Source organism: Staurois parvus, unplaced genomic scaffold (genome assembly GCF_062004578.1).
Source record: "Staurois parvus isolate SC_StPar_1 unplaced genomic scaffold, SC_StPar_1.0 ptg003244l, whole genome shotgun sequence".
In the NCBI taxonomy this organism is placed as follows: domain Eukaryota; kingdom Metazoa; phylum Chordata; class Amphibia; order Anura; family Ranidae; genus Staurois; species Staurois parvus.
This window is the reverse complement of record NW_028321040.1, coordinates 25,630-42,341: the sequence shown is the minus strand read 5'-3', so window position 1 is coordinate 42,341 and position 16,712 is coordinate 25,630.

Below are 16,712 nucleotides of genomic sequence, written 5' to 3'. Positions count from 1 at the left end.
GAGATCAGAGCGCCGAGATCAGAGCGCCGAGAACAGACCGCCAAGAAGAGCGCCGAGATCAGAGCGCCGAGAACAGAGCGCCGAGATCAGAGCGCCGAGAACAGAGCGCCGAGAACAGAGCGCCGAGAACAGAGCGCCGAGAACAGACCGCCAAGAAGAGCGCCGAGAACAGAGCGCCGAGATCAGACCGCCGAAAAGAGCGCCGAGATCAGAGCGCCAAGATCAGAGCGCCGAGATCAAAGCGCCGAGAACAGACCGCCAAGAAGAGCGCCGAGATCAGAGCGCCGAGAACAGACTGCCAAGAAGAGCGCCGAGATCAGAGCGCCAAGAAGAGCGCCGAGATCAGACCGCCGAAAAGAGCGCCGAGATCAGACCGCCAAGAAGAGCGCCGAGATCAGACCGCCGAAAAGAGCGCCGAGATCAGAGCGCCAAGATCAGAGCGCCGAGATCAAAGCGCCGAGAACAGACCGCCAAGAAGAGCGCCGAGATCAGAGCGCCGAGAACAGACTGCCAAGAAGAGCGCCGAGATCAGAGCGCCAAGAAGAGCGCCGAGAACAGAGCGCCGAGAACAGAGCGCCGAGAACAGAGCGCCGAGATCAGAGCGCCGAGATCAGAGCGCCGAGAACAGAGCGCCGAGATCAGACCGCCGAGAAGAGTGCCGAGAAGAGTGCCGAGATCAGAGCGCCGAGAACAGAGCGCCAAGAAGAGCACCGAGAACAGAGCGCCGAGAACAGAGCGCCGAGAACAGAGCGCCGAGATCAGACCGCCGAGATCAGACCGCCGAGAAGAGCGCCGAGATCAGACCGCCGAGAAGAGCGCCGAGATCAGACCGCCGAGAAGAGCGCCGAGAACACACCGCCAAGAAGAGCGCCGAGATCAGAGCGCCGAGAACAGACCGCCAAGAAGAGCGCCGAGATCAGACCGCCGAGAAGAGCGCCGAGATCAGAGCGCTGAGAACAGAGCGCCAAGAAGAGCGCCGAGATCAGACCGCCGAGATCAGAGCGCCGAGATCAGAGCGCCGAGATCAGACCGCCGAAAAGGGCGCCGAGAACAGACCACCAAGAAAAGCGCCGAGAACAGAGTACCGAGGCCAGAGCACCGGGATCAGACCACCGAGAACAGCGCAACGGGATCAGACCACCGAGAACAGCGCACCGAGAACAGAGCGCCGGGATCAGAGTACCGAGGCCAGAGCAACGGGATCAGACCACCGAGAACAGCGCACCGGGATCAGACCGCCGAGAACAGAGCGCTGGAATCAGACCGCCGAGAACAGAGCGCTGGAATCAGACCGCCGAGATCAGACCTCCAAGAACAGAGCACCGAGATCAGACCTCCAAGAACAGAGCTCCGGGATCAGACCGCCGAGAACAGAGCTCCGGGATCAGACCGCCGGGATCAGACCTCCAAGAACAGAGCACCGGGATCAGACCGCCTGGATCAGACCTCCGAGAACAGAGCGCCGGGATCAGAGTGCCGAAAACAGAGCACCGGGATCAGACAGCCAGGAATAAAGTGCCGAGAACAGAGCGCTGAGAACAGAGTGCCGAGAACAGAGCGCTGAGAACAGAGCGCCGAGAACAGAGCGCTGAGAACAGAGTGCCGAGAACAGAGCGCCAGGGTCAGACCGCCCAGAACAAAGCGCCAGGGTCAGACCGCCGAGAACAAAGCGCCAGGGTCAGACCGCCGAGAACAGAGCGCCGGGAACAGACTGCTGGGATCAGAGTATCCAGGCCAGAGCACCGGGATCAGACCACCGAGAACAGCGCACCGAGAACAGAGCGCCGGGATCAGAGTACCGAGAACAGCGCAACGGGATCAGACCACCGAGAACAGAGCGCCGGGATCAGACCACCGAGAACAGAGCGCCGGGATTAGACCACCGAGAACAGAGCGCCGGGATCAGAGTACCGAGGCCAGAGCACCGGGATCAGACCGCCGAGAACAGTGCGCCGGGATCAGACCGCCGAGAACAGCGCGCCGGGATCAGACCGCCGAGAACAGCGCGCCGGGATCAGACCGCCGAGAACAGCGCGCCGGGATCAGACCGCCGAGAACAGCGCGCCGGGATCAGACCGCCGAGAACAGCGCGCCGGGATCAGACCGCCGAGAACAGCGCGCCGGGATCAGACCGCCGAGAACAGCGCGCCGGGATCAGACCGCCGAGAACAGCGCGCCGGGATCAGACCGCCGAGAACAGCGCGCCGTGATCAGACCGCCGAGAACAGAGCGCCGGGATCAGACCGCCGAGAACAGAGAGCCAAGAACAGCGCGCCGGGATCAGAGCGCCAGGATCAGCACGCCAGGATCAGAGCGCCGGGATCAGCGTGCCGAGAACAGACCGCTGGGATCAGACCGCAGAGCACAGTGCATCGAGATCAGAGAACCAGGATCAGAGTACCAGGATCAGACTGCCGATATCAGACCACTGCGGTCAGACCTCTGAGGTCAGAGCACCAAAATCTTACCACTGGGATCAGACCACCGAGATCAGACCACCAGGAACAGACCACCAGGATCACTGAGATAGGACCACCAGGATCAGAGTACCGAGATCAGGCCCCAGGATCAGAGTACCGAGATCAGGCCCCAGGATCAGAGTACCGAGATCAGGCCCCAGGATCAGAGTACCGAGATCAGGCCCCAGGATCAGACCACCGTGAACAGACCACCGGGATCAGACCTCTCGGAGCAAACCACCAGGATGAGGCCACCGGGATCAGTCCAAAAGGATCAGACCACCGAGATCACCAAGATCAGAGCACCAGGATCAGACCACTGAGATCAGACAACCGAGATCAGAACAATGAAATCCTACCACCTGAATCAGACCACGGAGAAAAGACCACTGGGAACAGAGCACAAGGATCACAGCACAGAGATCAGACCACCAGGATCAGACCACCGTGAACAGAGCACGGGGATCAGACCACCGTGAACAGACCACTGGGAACAGAGCACTGAGATCTGACCACTGGGAACACCGAGATTGGACCACCAGGATCACAGCACCAAAATCAGACCACTGAGAACCGACCCCAAGATCAGACCACCAGGATCAGGCCACCAGAATCAGACCACCGAGATCAGTTCAAAAGGATCAGACCACCGGGATCACTGTGATCAGAGAACTGGGATCAGACCACTGAGATCAGACCACAGGGATCAGAGCTGGGTATCAGTGCACTGGGCTCAAACTACCAGGATCCGACCACTGAGGTCAGAGCACTGAAATCCTACCACAGGGATCAGACCACCAATAGCAGACCACCAGAATCAGAGTCCTGAGATCAGCGCAGCAGGATCAGACCACCAAAATCACACTACTGTGAACAGACTGCCAAAATCAGACCACTGGGATCAAACGACTGAAATCAGACCACCTTGAACAGACCACTGAGAGCAGACCACTGAGGTCAGAGCACTGAAATCCTACCACTGGGATCAGACCACCAAGATCAGACCAAAAGCATCAGACCACCAGGATCACCAAGATCAGACCACCAGGATCAGAGTACCGAGATCAGGCCCCATGATCAGACCACCATGAACAGACTACCGGGATAAGACCACTTGGAGCAAACCACCAGGATGAGGTCATTGAGATCAGGCCACCGAGATCAGATCAAAAAGATTGGACCACTGAGATCAGAGCATCAGGATCAGACCACTGAGATCAGACCACTAGGATCAGAGCTGGGGATCAGAGCACCTGGATCAGTCTACCGGCATCAGACCAAAAGGATCAGACCACAGAGAAAAGACCACTGGGAACAGACCACCAGGAACAGACCACCAGGGTCAGAGCACAGAGATCAGAGCACCAGGATCAGACCACCATGAACAGAAGATCAGGATCAGACCACTGTGAATAGACCACTGGGATCAGACCAACGGGAACACTGAGATTGGACCACCAGGATCACAGCACCAAAATTAGATCACCCAGAGTAGACCACCAGGATCAGACCACCAGGATCAGGCCACCAGGATCAGGCCACCAGGATCAGGCCAAAAGGATCAGGCCAAAAGGATCAGACCACCGGGATCACAACACTGAAATCAGAGCTTTGGATCAGTGCACCGGGCTCAGACTACTGGGATCAGACCACTGAAATCAGACCACAGGGATCAGACCATCGAGATCAGACCAGCAGGATCAGAGTCCCGAGATCAGACTACCGTGAACAGACCACCAAAATCAGACCAACAGGATCACCAAGATTAGATCATCGGTATCAGAGCACAGGGATCAGAGCAAGGAGATTAGGCCAGGTCTGACCCTCAGAATGGGTCACATTTAGGTGACCAACCAACCAACAGGCCACAGGGGCACTGATCATTTTATTTTTACATTCTGCCCCATGAACAGCCCCTATCTATGTCATACAGCAAACCCGTGTTGTGTCTCCAGATGGACAACCAGTTCTGCAAGCGGAAGAATTCTTATATTTCTAGAGAACTTATTTGAGTCCCAAATATCTTCCAGTGTACATTGTACTACCTGCCTGTCACCCCAAGGTGGAGAATATTCATAGGGAGCAGAAAGGCTGAGATTTTCATGTTGAAAAAATACTATTGTCAAAACACTCTACCCACCCAACGTCACCCTCCTATGTCATTCTCCACCCAACGTCACCCTCCTATGTCATTCTCCACCCAACGTCACCCTCCTATGTCATTCTCCACCCAACGTCAGCCTCCTATGTCATTCTCCACCCAACGTCAGCCTCCTATGTCATTCTCCACCCAACGTCACCCTCCTATGTCATTCTCCACCCAACGTCACCCTCCTATGTCATTCTCCACCCAACGTCACCCTCCTATGTCATTCTCCACCCAACGTCACCCTCCTATGTCATTCTCCACCCAGCGTCACCCTCCTATGTCATTCTCCACCCAACGTCACCCTCCTAAGTCATTCTCCACCCAACGTCACCCTCCTATGTCATTCTCCACCCAACGTCACCCTCCTATGTCATTCTCTACCCAACGTCAGCCTCCTATGTCATTCTCCACCCAACGTCACCCTCCTATGTCATTCTCCACCCAACGTCACCCTCCTATGTCATTCTCCACCCAACGTCACCCTCCTATGTCATTCTCCACCCAACGTCACCCTCCTATGTCATTCTCCACCCAGCGTCACCCTCCTATGTCATTCTCCACCCAACGTCACCCTCCTAAGTCATTCTCCACCCAACGTCACCCTCCTATGTCATTCTCCACCCAACGTCACCCTCCTATGTCATTCTCCACCCAACGTCAACCTCCTATGTCATTCTCCACCCAACGTCACCCTCCTATGTCATTCTCCACCCAACGTCACCCTCCTATGTCAATCTCCACCCAACGTCACCCTCCTATGTCATTCTCCACCCAACGTCACCCTCCTATGTCATTCTCCACCCAACGTCACCCTCCTATGTCATTCTCCATCCAACGTCACCCTCCTATGTCATTCTCCACCCAACGTCACCCTCCTATGTCAATCTCCACCCAACGTCACCCTCCTATGTCATTCTCCACCCAACGTCACCCTCCTATGTCATTCTCCACCCAACGTCACCCTCCTATGTCATTCTCCACCCAACGTCACCCTCGCCATGTCATTCTCCACCCAACGTCACCCTCCTATGTCATTCTCCACCCAGCGTCACCCTCGCTATGTCATTCTCCACCCAGCGTCACCCTCCTATGTCATTCTCCACCCAGCGTCACCCTCCTATGTCATTCTCCACCCAACGTCACCCTCCTATGTCATTCTCCACCCAACGTCACCCTCCTATGTCATTCTCCACCCAACGTCACCCTCCTATGTCATTCTCCACCCAACGTCACCCTCGCTATGTCATTCTCCACCCAACGTCACCCTCGCTATGTCATTCTCCACCCAACGTCACCCTCCTATGTCATTCTCCACCCAACGTCACCCTCCTATGTCATTCTCCACCCAACGTCACCCTCGCCATGTCATTCTCCACCCAGCGTCACCCTCCTATGTCATTCTCCACCCAGCGTCACCCTCCTATGTCATTCTCCACCCAACGTCACCCTCCTATGTCATTCTCCACCCAACGTCACCCTCCTATGTCATTCTACACCCAACGTCACCCTCCTATGTCATTCTCCACCCAACGTCACCCTTGCTATGTCATTCTCCACCCAACGTCACCCTCGCTATGTCATTCTCCACCCAACGTCACCCTCGCCATGTCATTCTCCAACCAGCGTCACCCTCGCCATGTCATTCTCCACCCAGCGTCACCCTCGCCATGTCATTCTCCACCCAGCGTCACCCTCGCCATGTCACTTTCCACCCAGCGTCACCCTCGCTATGTCACTCTCCACCCAGCGTCACCCTCCTATGTCATTCTCCACCCAGCAGCAACCTCGCCATGTCATTCTCCACCCAGCGTCACCCTCCTATGTCATTCTCCACCCAGCGTCACCCTCGCCATGTCATTCTCCACCCAGTGTCACCCTCCTATGTCATTCTCCACTCAACGTCACCCTCGCTATGTCATTCTCCACCCAACGTCACCCTCGCTATGTCATTCTCCACCCAGCGTCACCCTCACTATGTCATTCTCCACCCAGCGTCACCCTCACTATGTCATTCTCCACCCAGCGTCACCCTCCTATGTCATTCTCCACCCAACGTCACCCTCGCTATGTCATTCTCCACCCAACGTCACCCTCGCTATGTCATTCTCCACCCAGCGTCACCCTCCTATGTCATTCTCCACCCAACGTCACCCTCCCTATGTCATTCTCCACCCAACGTCACCCTCGCTATGTCATTCTCTACCCAACGTCACCCTCGCTATGTCATTCTCTACCCAACGTCACCCTCGCTATGTCATTCTCCACCCAGCTTCACCCTCCTATGTCATTCTCCACCCAGCGTCACCCTCGCCATGTCACTTTCCACCCAGCGTCACCCTCGCTATGTCACTCTCCACCCAGCGTCACCCTCCTATGTCATTCTCCACCCAGCAGCAACCTCGCCATGTCATTCTCCACCCAGCGTCACCCTCCTATGTCATTCTCCACCCAGCAGCAACCTCGCCATGTCATTCTCCACCCAGCGTCACCCTCGCTATGTCATTCTCTACCCAACGTCACCCTCGCTATGTCATTCTCCACCCAGCTTCACCCTCCTATGTCATTCTCCACCCAGTGTCACCCTCGCTATGTCATTTTTCACCCGTTACCCTCGTCATGTCATTCTCCACCCAGCGTCACCTTCGCCATGTCATTCTCCACCCAGCGTCACCCTCGCTATGTCATTCTTGCTATGTCATTCTCCACCCAGCATCACCCTCGCTATGTCACCCTCCTATGTCATTCTCCACCCAGCGTCACCCTCGCTATGTCATTCTCCACCCAGCGTCACCCTCCTATGTCATTCTCCACCCAGCGTCACCCTCCTATGTCATTCTCCACCCAGCGTCACCCTCCTATGTCATTCTCCACCCAACGTCACCCTCCTATGTCATTCTCCACCCAACGTCACCCTCCTATGTCATTCTCCACCCAACGTCACCCTCCTATGTCATTCTCCACCCAACGTCACCCTCCTATGTCATTCTCCACCCAACGTCACCCTCCTATGTCATTCTCCACCCAACGTCACCCTTCTATGTCATTCTCCACCCAACGTCACCCTCCTATGTCATTCTCCACCCAGCGTCACCCTCCTATGTCATTCTCCACCCAACGTCACCCTCCTATGTCATTCTCCACCCAACGTCACCCTCCTATGTCATTCTCCACCCAGCTTCACCCTCGCTATGTCATTCTCCACCCAACGTCACCCTCGCCATGTCATTCTCCACCCAGCGTCACCCTCCTATGTCATTCTCCACCCAACGTCACCCTCGCTATGTCACTCTCCACCCAACGTCACCCTCCTATGTCATTCTCCACCCAACGTCACCCTCCTATGTCATTCTCCACCCAACGTCACCCTCCTATGTCATTCTCCACCCAGCGTCACCCTCCTATGTCATTCTCCACCCAACGTCACCCTCGCTATGTCACTCTCCACCCAACGTCACCCTCCTATGTCATTCTCCACCCAGCGTCACCCTCCTATGTCATTCTCCACCCAGCGTCACCCTCCTATGTCATTCTCCACCCAACGTCACCCTCGCTATGTCATTCTCCACCCAGCTTCACCCTCCTATGTCATTTTCCACCCAACGTTACCCTCGCCATGTCATTCTCCACCCAGCATCACCCTCGCTATGTCACCCTCCTATGTCATTCTCCATCCAGCGTCACCCTCGCTATGTCATTCTCCACCCAGCGTCACCCTCGCCATGTCATTCTCCACCCAACGTCACCCTCCTATGTCATTCTCCACCCAGTGTCACCCTCCTATGTCATTCTCCACCCAGCGTCACCCTCGCCATGTCATTCTCCACCCAGCGTCACCCTCCTATGTCATTCTCCACCCAGCGTCACCCTCCTATGTCATTTTCCACCCAACGTTACCCTCGCCATGTCATTCTCCACCCAGCATCACCCTCGCTATGTCACCCTCCTATGTCATTCTCCACCCATCGTCACCCTCGCTATGTCATTCTCCACCCAGCGTCACCCTCGCCATGTCATTCTCCACCCAACGTCACCCTCCTATGTCATTCTCCACCCAGTGTCACCCTCCTATGTCATTCTCCACCCAGCATCACCCTCGCTATGTCACCCTCCTATGTCATTCTCCACCCAGCGTCACCCTCCTATGTCATTCTCCACCCAACGTCACCCTCCCTATGTCATTCTCCACCCAGCGTCACCCTCGCTATGTCATTCTCTACCCAACGTCACCCTCGCTATGTCATTCTCCACCCAGCTTCACCCTCCTATGTCATTCTCCACCCAGTGTCACCCTCGCTATGTCATTTTTCACCCAACGTTACCCTCGTCATGTCATTCTCCACCCAGCGTCACCTTCGCCATGTCATTCTCCACCCAGCGTCACCCTCGCCATGTCATTCTCCACCCAGCGTCACCCTCCTATGTCATTCTCCACCCAGCATCACCCTCGCTATGTCACCCTCCTATGTCATTCTCCACCCAGCGTCACCCTCGCTATGTCATTCTCCACCCAGCGTCACCCTCGCCATGTCATTCTCCACCCAGCGTCACCCTCCTATGTCATTCTCCACCCAACGTCACCCTCGCCATGTCATTTTCCACCCAGCGTCACCCTCCTATGTCATTCTCCACCCAACGTCACCCTCGTCATGTCATTCTCCACCCAACGTCACCCTCCTATGCCACTGTCCACCCAACGTCACCCTCGCCATGTCATTCTCCACCCAGCGTCACCCTCACTATGTCATTCTCCACCCAGCGTCACCCTCGCCATGTCATTCTCCACCCAGCGTCACCCTCGCTATGTCATTCTCCACCCAGCGTCACCCTCGCTATGTCATTCTCCACCCAGCGTCACCCTCGCTATGTCATTCTCCAACCAACGTCACCCTAGCTATGTCATTCTCCACCCAACGTCACCCTCGCCATGTCATTCTCCACCCACCTAACGTCACCCTCGCTATGTCATTCTCCACCCAGCGTCACCCTCGCTATGTCATTCTCCACCCAACGTCACCCTCGCCATGTCATTCTCCACCCAACGTCACCCTCGCCATGTCATTCTCCACCCAGCGTCACCCTCCTATATCATTCTCCACCCAACGTCACCCTCGCCATGTCATTCTCCACCCAACGTCACCCTCGCCATGTCATTCTCCACCCAACGTCACCCTCGCCATGTCATTCTCCACCCAGCGTCACCCTCCTATATCATTCTCCACCCAACGTCACCCTAATATGTCATTCTCCACCCAACGTCACCCTAATATGTCATTCTCCACCCACCTAACGTCACCCTCGCTATGTCATTCTCCACCCACCTAACGTCACCCTCGCTATGTCATTCTCCACCCAGCTTCACCCTCGCTATGTCATTCTCCACCCAACGACACCCTCGCTATGTCATTCTCCACCCAACGTCACCCTCCTATGTCATTCTCCACCCAACGTCACCCTCCTATGTCATTCTCCACCCAACGTCACCCTCCTATGTCATTCTCCACCCAACGTCACCCTCCTATGTCATTCTTCACCCAACGTCACCCTCCTATGTCATTCTCCACCCGTCACCCTCGCTATGTCATTCTCCACCCAACGTCACCCTCGCTATGTCATTCTCCACCCAACGTCACCCTCGCCATGTCACTCTCCACCCAGCGTCACCCTCGCCATGTCATTCTCCACCCAGCGTCACCCTCGCCATGTCATTCTCCACCCAGCGTCACCCTCGCCATGTCATTCTCCACCCAGCCTCACCCTCGCCATGTCATTCTCCACCCAGCGTCACCCTCGCCATGTCACTCTCCACCCAGCGTCACCCTCCTATGTCATTCTCCACCCAGCAGCAACCTCGCCATGTCATTCTCCACCCAGCGTCACCCTCCTATGTCATTCTCCACCCAGCGTCACCCTCGCCATGTCATTCTCCACCCAATGTCACCCTCCTATGTCATTCTCCACCCAACGTCACCCTCGCTATGTCATTCTCCACCCAGCTTCACCCTCGCCATGTCGTTCTCCACCCAGCTTCACCCTCCTATGTCATTCTCCACTCAACGTCACCCTCCTATGTCATTCTCCACCCAGTGTCACCCTCGCTATGTCATTCACCACCCAGCGTCACCCTCGCCATGTCATTCTCCACCCAGTGTCACCCTCGCTATGTCATTCTTGCTATGTCATTCTCCACCCAGCATCACCCTCGCTATGTCACCCTCCTATGTCATTCTCCACCCAGCGTCACCCTCGCTATGTCATTCTCCACCCAGCGTCACCCTCGCTATGTCATTCTCCACCCAACGTCACCCTCGCCATGTCATTCTCCACCCAGCGTCACCCTCCTATGTCATTTTCCACCCAACGTCACCCTCGCCATGTCATTCTCCACCCAGCGTCACCCTCGCTATGTCATTCACCACCCAGCGTCACCCTCGCCATGTCATTCTCCACCCAGCGTCACCCTCGCTATGTCATTCTTGCTATGTCATTCTCCACCCAGCATCACCCTCGCTATGTCACCCTCCTATGTCATTCTCCACCCAGCGTCACGTCATTCTCCACCCAGCGTCACCCTCACTATGTCATTCTCCACCCAGCGTCACCCTCCTATGTCATTCTCCACCCAACGTCACCCTCGCCATGTCATTCTCCACCCAGCGTCACCCTCGCCATGTCATTCTCCACCCAGCGTCACCCTCGCCATGTCACTCTCCACCCAGCATCACCCTCGCTATGTCATTCTCCACCCAGCGTCACCCTCGCTATGTCATTCTCCACCCAGCGTCACCCTCCTATGTCATTCTCCACCCAGCGTCACCCTCGCTATGTCATTCTCCACCCAGCGTCACCCTCGCTATGTCATTCTCCACCCAGCGTCACCCTCCTATGTCATTCTCCACCCAGCGTCACCCTCGCTATGTCATTCTCCACCCAGCGTCACCCCCGCTATGTCATTCTCCACCCAACGTCACCCTCCTATGTCATTCTCCACCCAGCGTCACCCTCCTATGTCATTCTCCACCCAGCGTCACCCTCGCTATGTCATTCTCCACCCAACGTCACCCTCCTATGTCATTCTCCACCCAGCGTCACCCTCCTATGTCATTCTCCACCCAGCGTCACCCTCGCTATGTCATTCTCCACCCAGCGTCACCCTCGCTATGTCATTCTCCACCCAGCGTCACCCTCCTATGTCATTCTCCACCCAGCGTCACCCACGCTATGTCATTCTCCACCCAGCGTCACCCCCGCTATGTCATTCTCCACCCAGCGTCACCCTCGCTATGTCATTCTCCACCCAGCGTCACCCTCCTATGTCATTCTCCACCCAGCGTCACCCTCCTATGTCATTCTCCACCCAGCGTCACCCTCGCTATGTCATTCTCCAGCCAACGTCACCCTCGCTATGTCATTCTCCAGCCAATGATTCACAAATAGTGCAGCGCTCACTCAAAAATAATAATATTAAATGCCAAACCACTGTGTGTGAATAAATACACTCAAAAGTGCAAAGATATTACAATAAAGTGCCAAAATAAAAAATATGAATATAAATAATTAAATTAAATAAATAGTGCCACTATAAATAAAGTGACTCCTAAACCGTGTATACACACAAACAATGATGTAGACCCCTTTGAAAAAAGAGGATAACCAAAAGTGCTTAGTTGCCAAATAAGTGTCCATACTTTAAAACACTCGAATAATCAAAACGTCCATACAGCAAACAATATGTGATGAATGCGTCATGCCATGTGCAATGGTGCTTTGTAATTCTGTGACCGTGTCAACACACTTCTTCTATTGCGGCTAAAATACCTCCTCACCTGCTCCCGGTGACCCCCAGGGGCCAAACAGCTTTCAGGATCACCCTGGATCCTTTACCATAAGGGCTGGTACCAATCCTCATGCAGTGGATCTCCTAAAGGGCTCCCGTTGCCCCAGACAGGCAGTTTCTGTAGGACAATAGCTCACCAACACAGTGAGCCAAAAAAGATCCTCTATTGTGCAGTATTTCTTTACACCAAGACTCCTTTATTTAATGAAAGAATGCCACTCACATGTCAAGCCGTTCTCCCTCCTCACCGATGTATGGGTGTACTGCATGTGTGTGGGACTTCCTGGGTATACCAAGATGGCCACCAACGCCGGAAGTGTGTCACCGTGCACCGGAAGCTGCGTATTAGCGTACCTACGCGTTACGTCACAGACTGCTCGTGACTTCCTCGGGGTATCACGAGCAGTCTGTGACGTAACGCGTAGGTACGCTAACAGTTTATTTATACTCATATTTTTATTTTGGCACTTTATTGTAATATCTTTGCACTTTTGAGTGTATTTATTCACACACAGTGATTTGGCATTTCATATTATTATTTTTGAGTGAGCGCTGCACTATTTGTGAATCATTTAACACTGTTTAGGTATCAGGTTTGAGTGTTGGCAGCTTCAAGTGAGGTTATACTTCCTTTTAAGCGCAGGAGGACCCTGGTTTATAACTATTCTCCCCCCAATGTCACCCTCACCTTGACATTCTCCACCTGTCACCCTCACCATGCCATTTTCTACCCTATGTCACCCTTGCAACACCATTCTTCACCCAATGTCACCCTCACCTTGACATTCTCCACCTGTAACCCTTGCCATGCCATTTTCTACCCTATGTCACCCTTGCAACACCATTCTCCCCCCAATGTCACCCTCACCTTGACATTCTCCACCTGTCACCCTCACCATGCCATTTTCTACCCTATGTCACCCTTGCAACACCATTCTTCACCCAATGTCGCCCTTACTATGTCATTCCCCACCCAACATCACTATAGCTATGCCATCCTCAGTGCTAAGTCATTTTCGTTAGGCACTTTTCTGTGAGGTTTTTCGCTGATTACATCATTCTCTGGTTGGAAACACTCTCCCTATTTCATACTCTGTGTGACGTCACCCTCGCTAGGCCTTCCCCTAGAAGTCACTCCCCACCCCAATCTTGTCATGGAAATTTTGTATTACAGGTTGAACTTTAAATGTGTCATATATTCGTGTTATTCATATGTCTCTCGTGTGTATAATTAAAGCTGTGAAGGCTGCAATTGGGCCATGCCATGTACAATGTATGTATTACAGTACTCAGCTCCGTAATGGATGAGATGGCGGATCTGCGCTTATAGACCGGCATGTATACCACCATTCCATGCGAATGCCGCCGGCGGTAGGCCACGGGCCTGTATCCACATATCAGCAGCATAGTACCACACGGACTTCGTATAGTCAGGCGCCGCGCAGTGCAAACTCCGCGTGTAGGCTCATGTATATCTCCACAAGCCGCTACCGACCTGAACTGTATCTGGATGGATGTGTTTTAATAAAGATCGTATCGGGCCCATCCAGATACAGACTGGCACTGTTTAATCTAAGGGATGCTTGTACAGACAATGAACATACTGCTGGGAGCTGATAGCATGTAAATAATGGGAAACTCGCTCTCCGAAGCGAGCTTACGGGGAGGGCAGGACAAACTGGAAAAAACTGTTTTTTGGTATAGGTTAAGAGGGAGCTTTGCACTCCGAGCAGGATGGACATTCTCGTGTATGGACACTCCCTATACATTGTTCTGTGGGAGGGGATTGACTTGGCCCCGTGCGGGGAGTGTGTTTTGTAAGATAATAAAAACAGGAGTCTGGTGTTAGACCCGGGCAGAGTGGATTCCAACTTTAACCTGGGAGTATCGTCTGATTTATTCCTGGGTTACTGGAGCTCCATTTCCCCACATCTCAAAAGAGCTAAACCTTTGCACACCGGTTGGAGGCGCAGGAATCGTGGAGCTAAGCTGCAGTCGCGGTAAGTGAAGGGCGCAATACGGTTGCAGTGAAGTTCGCACAGCTTTATGGGGGATTTCTGTGCATCCAACTGCGGGCACTCACGGTAAGGAAAATTAATTGAAAGCGAATTTCCAAGAAAATCTCTGTGTGACGTCACTTGCTATGATTTATGTTAACATAAAAAAACTGACCCAATGAGATATAATTGTATGCATTATTCTAATATCTGTCCTGCGTGCGGTGAGCGCTAGAAGATCCGTCCTGCGTGCGGTGAGCGCTAGAAGATCCGTCCTGCGTGCGGTGAGCGCTAGAAGATCCGTCCTGCGTGCGGTGAGCGCTAGAAGATCCGTCCTGCGTGCGGCGAGCGCTAGAAGATCCGTCCTGCGTGCGGCGAGCGCTAGAAGATCCGTCCTGCGTGCGGCGAGCGCTAGAAGATCCGTCCTGCGTGCGGCGAGCGCTAGAAGATCCGTCCTGCGTGCGGCGAGCGCTAGAAGATCCGTCCTGCGTGCGGCGAGCGCTAGAAGATCCGTCCTGCGTGCGGCGAGCGCTAGAAGATCCGTCCTGCGTGCGGCGAGCGCTAGAAGATCCGTCCTGCGTGCGGCGAGCGCTAGAAGATCCGTCCTGCGTGCGGCGAGCGCTAGAAGATCCGTCCTGCGTGCGGCGAGCGCTAGAAGATCCGTCCTGCGTGCGGCGAGCGCTAGAAGATCCGTCCTGCGTGCGGCGAGCGCTAGAAGATCCGTCCTGCGTGCGGCGAGCGCTAGAAGATCCGTCCTGCGTGCGGTGAGCGCTAGAAGATCTGTCCTGCGTGCGGTGAGCACTATATGGTAGCAGGCTTATTAGCTCAGGGAGAAGAGCAGGAAAGATTCAGCCATTCCCTAACACCTAACCATGGTTCTCCAGTGCAGCAGCCAATGAAATCTCATTATTTAGCAGTATAGAACAATCACAAGATTGGAAAGAGACAGAAAGCAGCAACTGTGATTTGCTCAGAATTTGGGAGTGGGATAAGAGTGGCTGTGCAGTACTACATGGTGGTGTGTGATTGGTAGGTGTTGGGCGCTGTACATGGCACATCGGCATGGGGTCAGAACAGTTCCTGGCACTGTGCTGGTATATGGGGAGGTCGGTGCAGGCTGCTATGGGGTATGTTGTGTCTAAGCACATGAAGAGTAGCACATAGTACACGCTCCACATACGGTGCAGACTACACACACAGCAGGAAATACACGCTCCACATACGGTGCAGACTACACACACAGCAGGAAATACTGGTTTCTCACTCACAGAAGTCTATGCTGGATCTGGCCAGCTGTCACATCCTGCCTGTGGGGCACATGATGGTCATTATCCAGGACTACAGCCCACAACATCATGAGTCCCAGTGAAAGGACAGAGACATGACAGACACACCATGGGAGATCATTACACCAATACCCCCCTCTGTACATTGACTCATCACCTCTACAAACAGAAACTATATAAAAACAAATAAAAATGAAATCCAACTGCTGAACAAAAACCTTCCACCAGGCAGTGCAGCAACACAAGTAGAATGAAGGGCAAAAGCTTTTTATTGTTTCATTTTGGATATTGTAGGGGAGGGTTATACCCCTGCAAGGCTGATGTTTGCCATCTGTATCCCCATTGGGGAGATTTCCCTTCACTTCCTGTTCCCGAGCCAAAAGAGGAAGTGAGAGGAAATACCTACAAAAGGAATCTCTTGGGGACCCCCAGGTCACCAGAACTAGCGCCCCCATTACAGGATTTCCCCTCTATTACTTTTCTAGGAACAATAAACACTGACGTATTCTAATCCATCTCCACTCCATTTTTTCTTTTTAGTTTTGGATGGAGAGGAGACGGACTAGACCCCCTGTTAGGTTTTTGATTGCTGTCTGTGCCCCTCTTAGGAAGAGCCACCTTCCGAATTTTTGCTGTTTACCATTATCATTAAAAGTAAAAAGACAATCCCATATTTTAGGTTGACATCGGAACAGCATTGGAGGGGAAATCTTTCAATGGGGACACTGGTTCTAGTGACACCCCTGGATTGCCTTTAGTTACATGACAATAAATAAATGACAATGTTGGCTATTATTGTTATCACACAAATGCCCCCCCCCCCAATCAGCTGTTGTCTGTGTCCCATCCTGGTCATCACATTCACAGAGCAGAGATTTTGGGTTGACAACAGCAATGGAGGGGAAATCTTCCAATGGGGACACTGGTTCTAGTGGCACCCCTGGATTGCCTTACTTTGGGGGGATTTCCTCTCACTTTCTGTTTTGG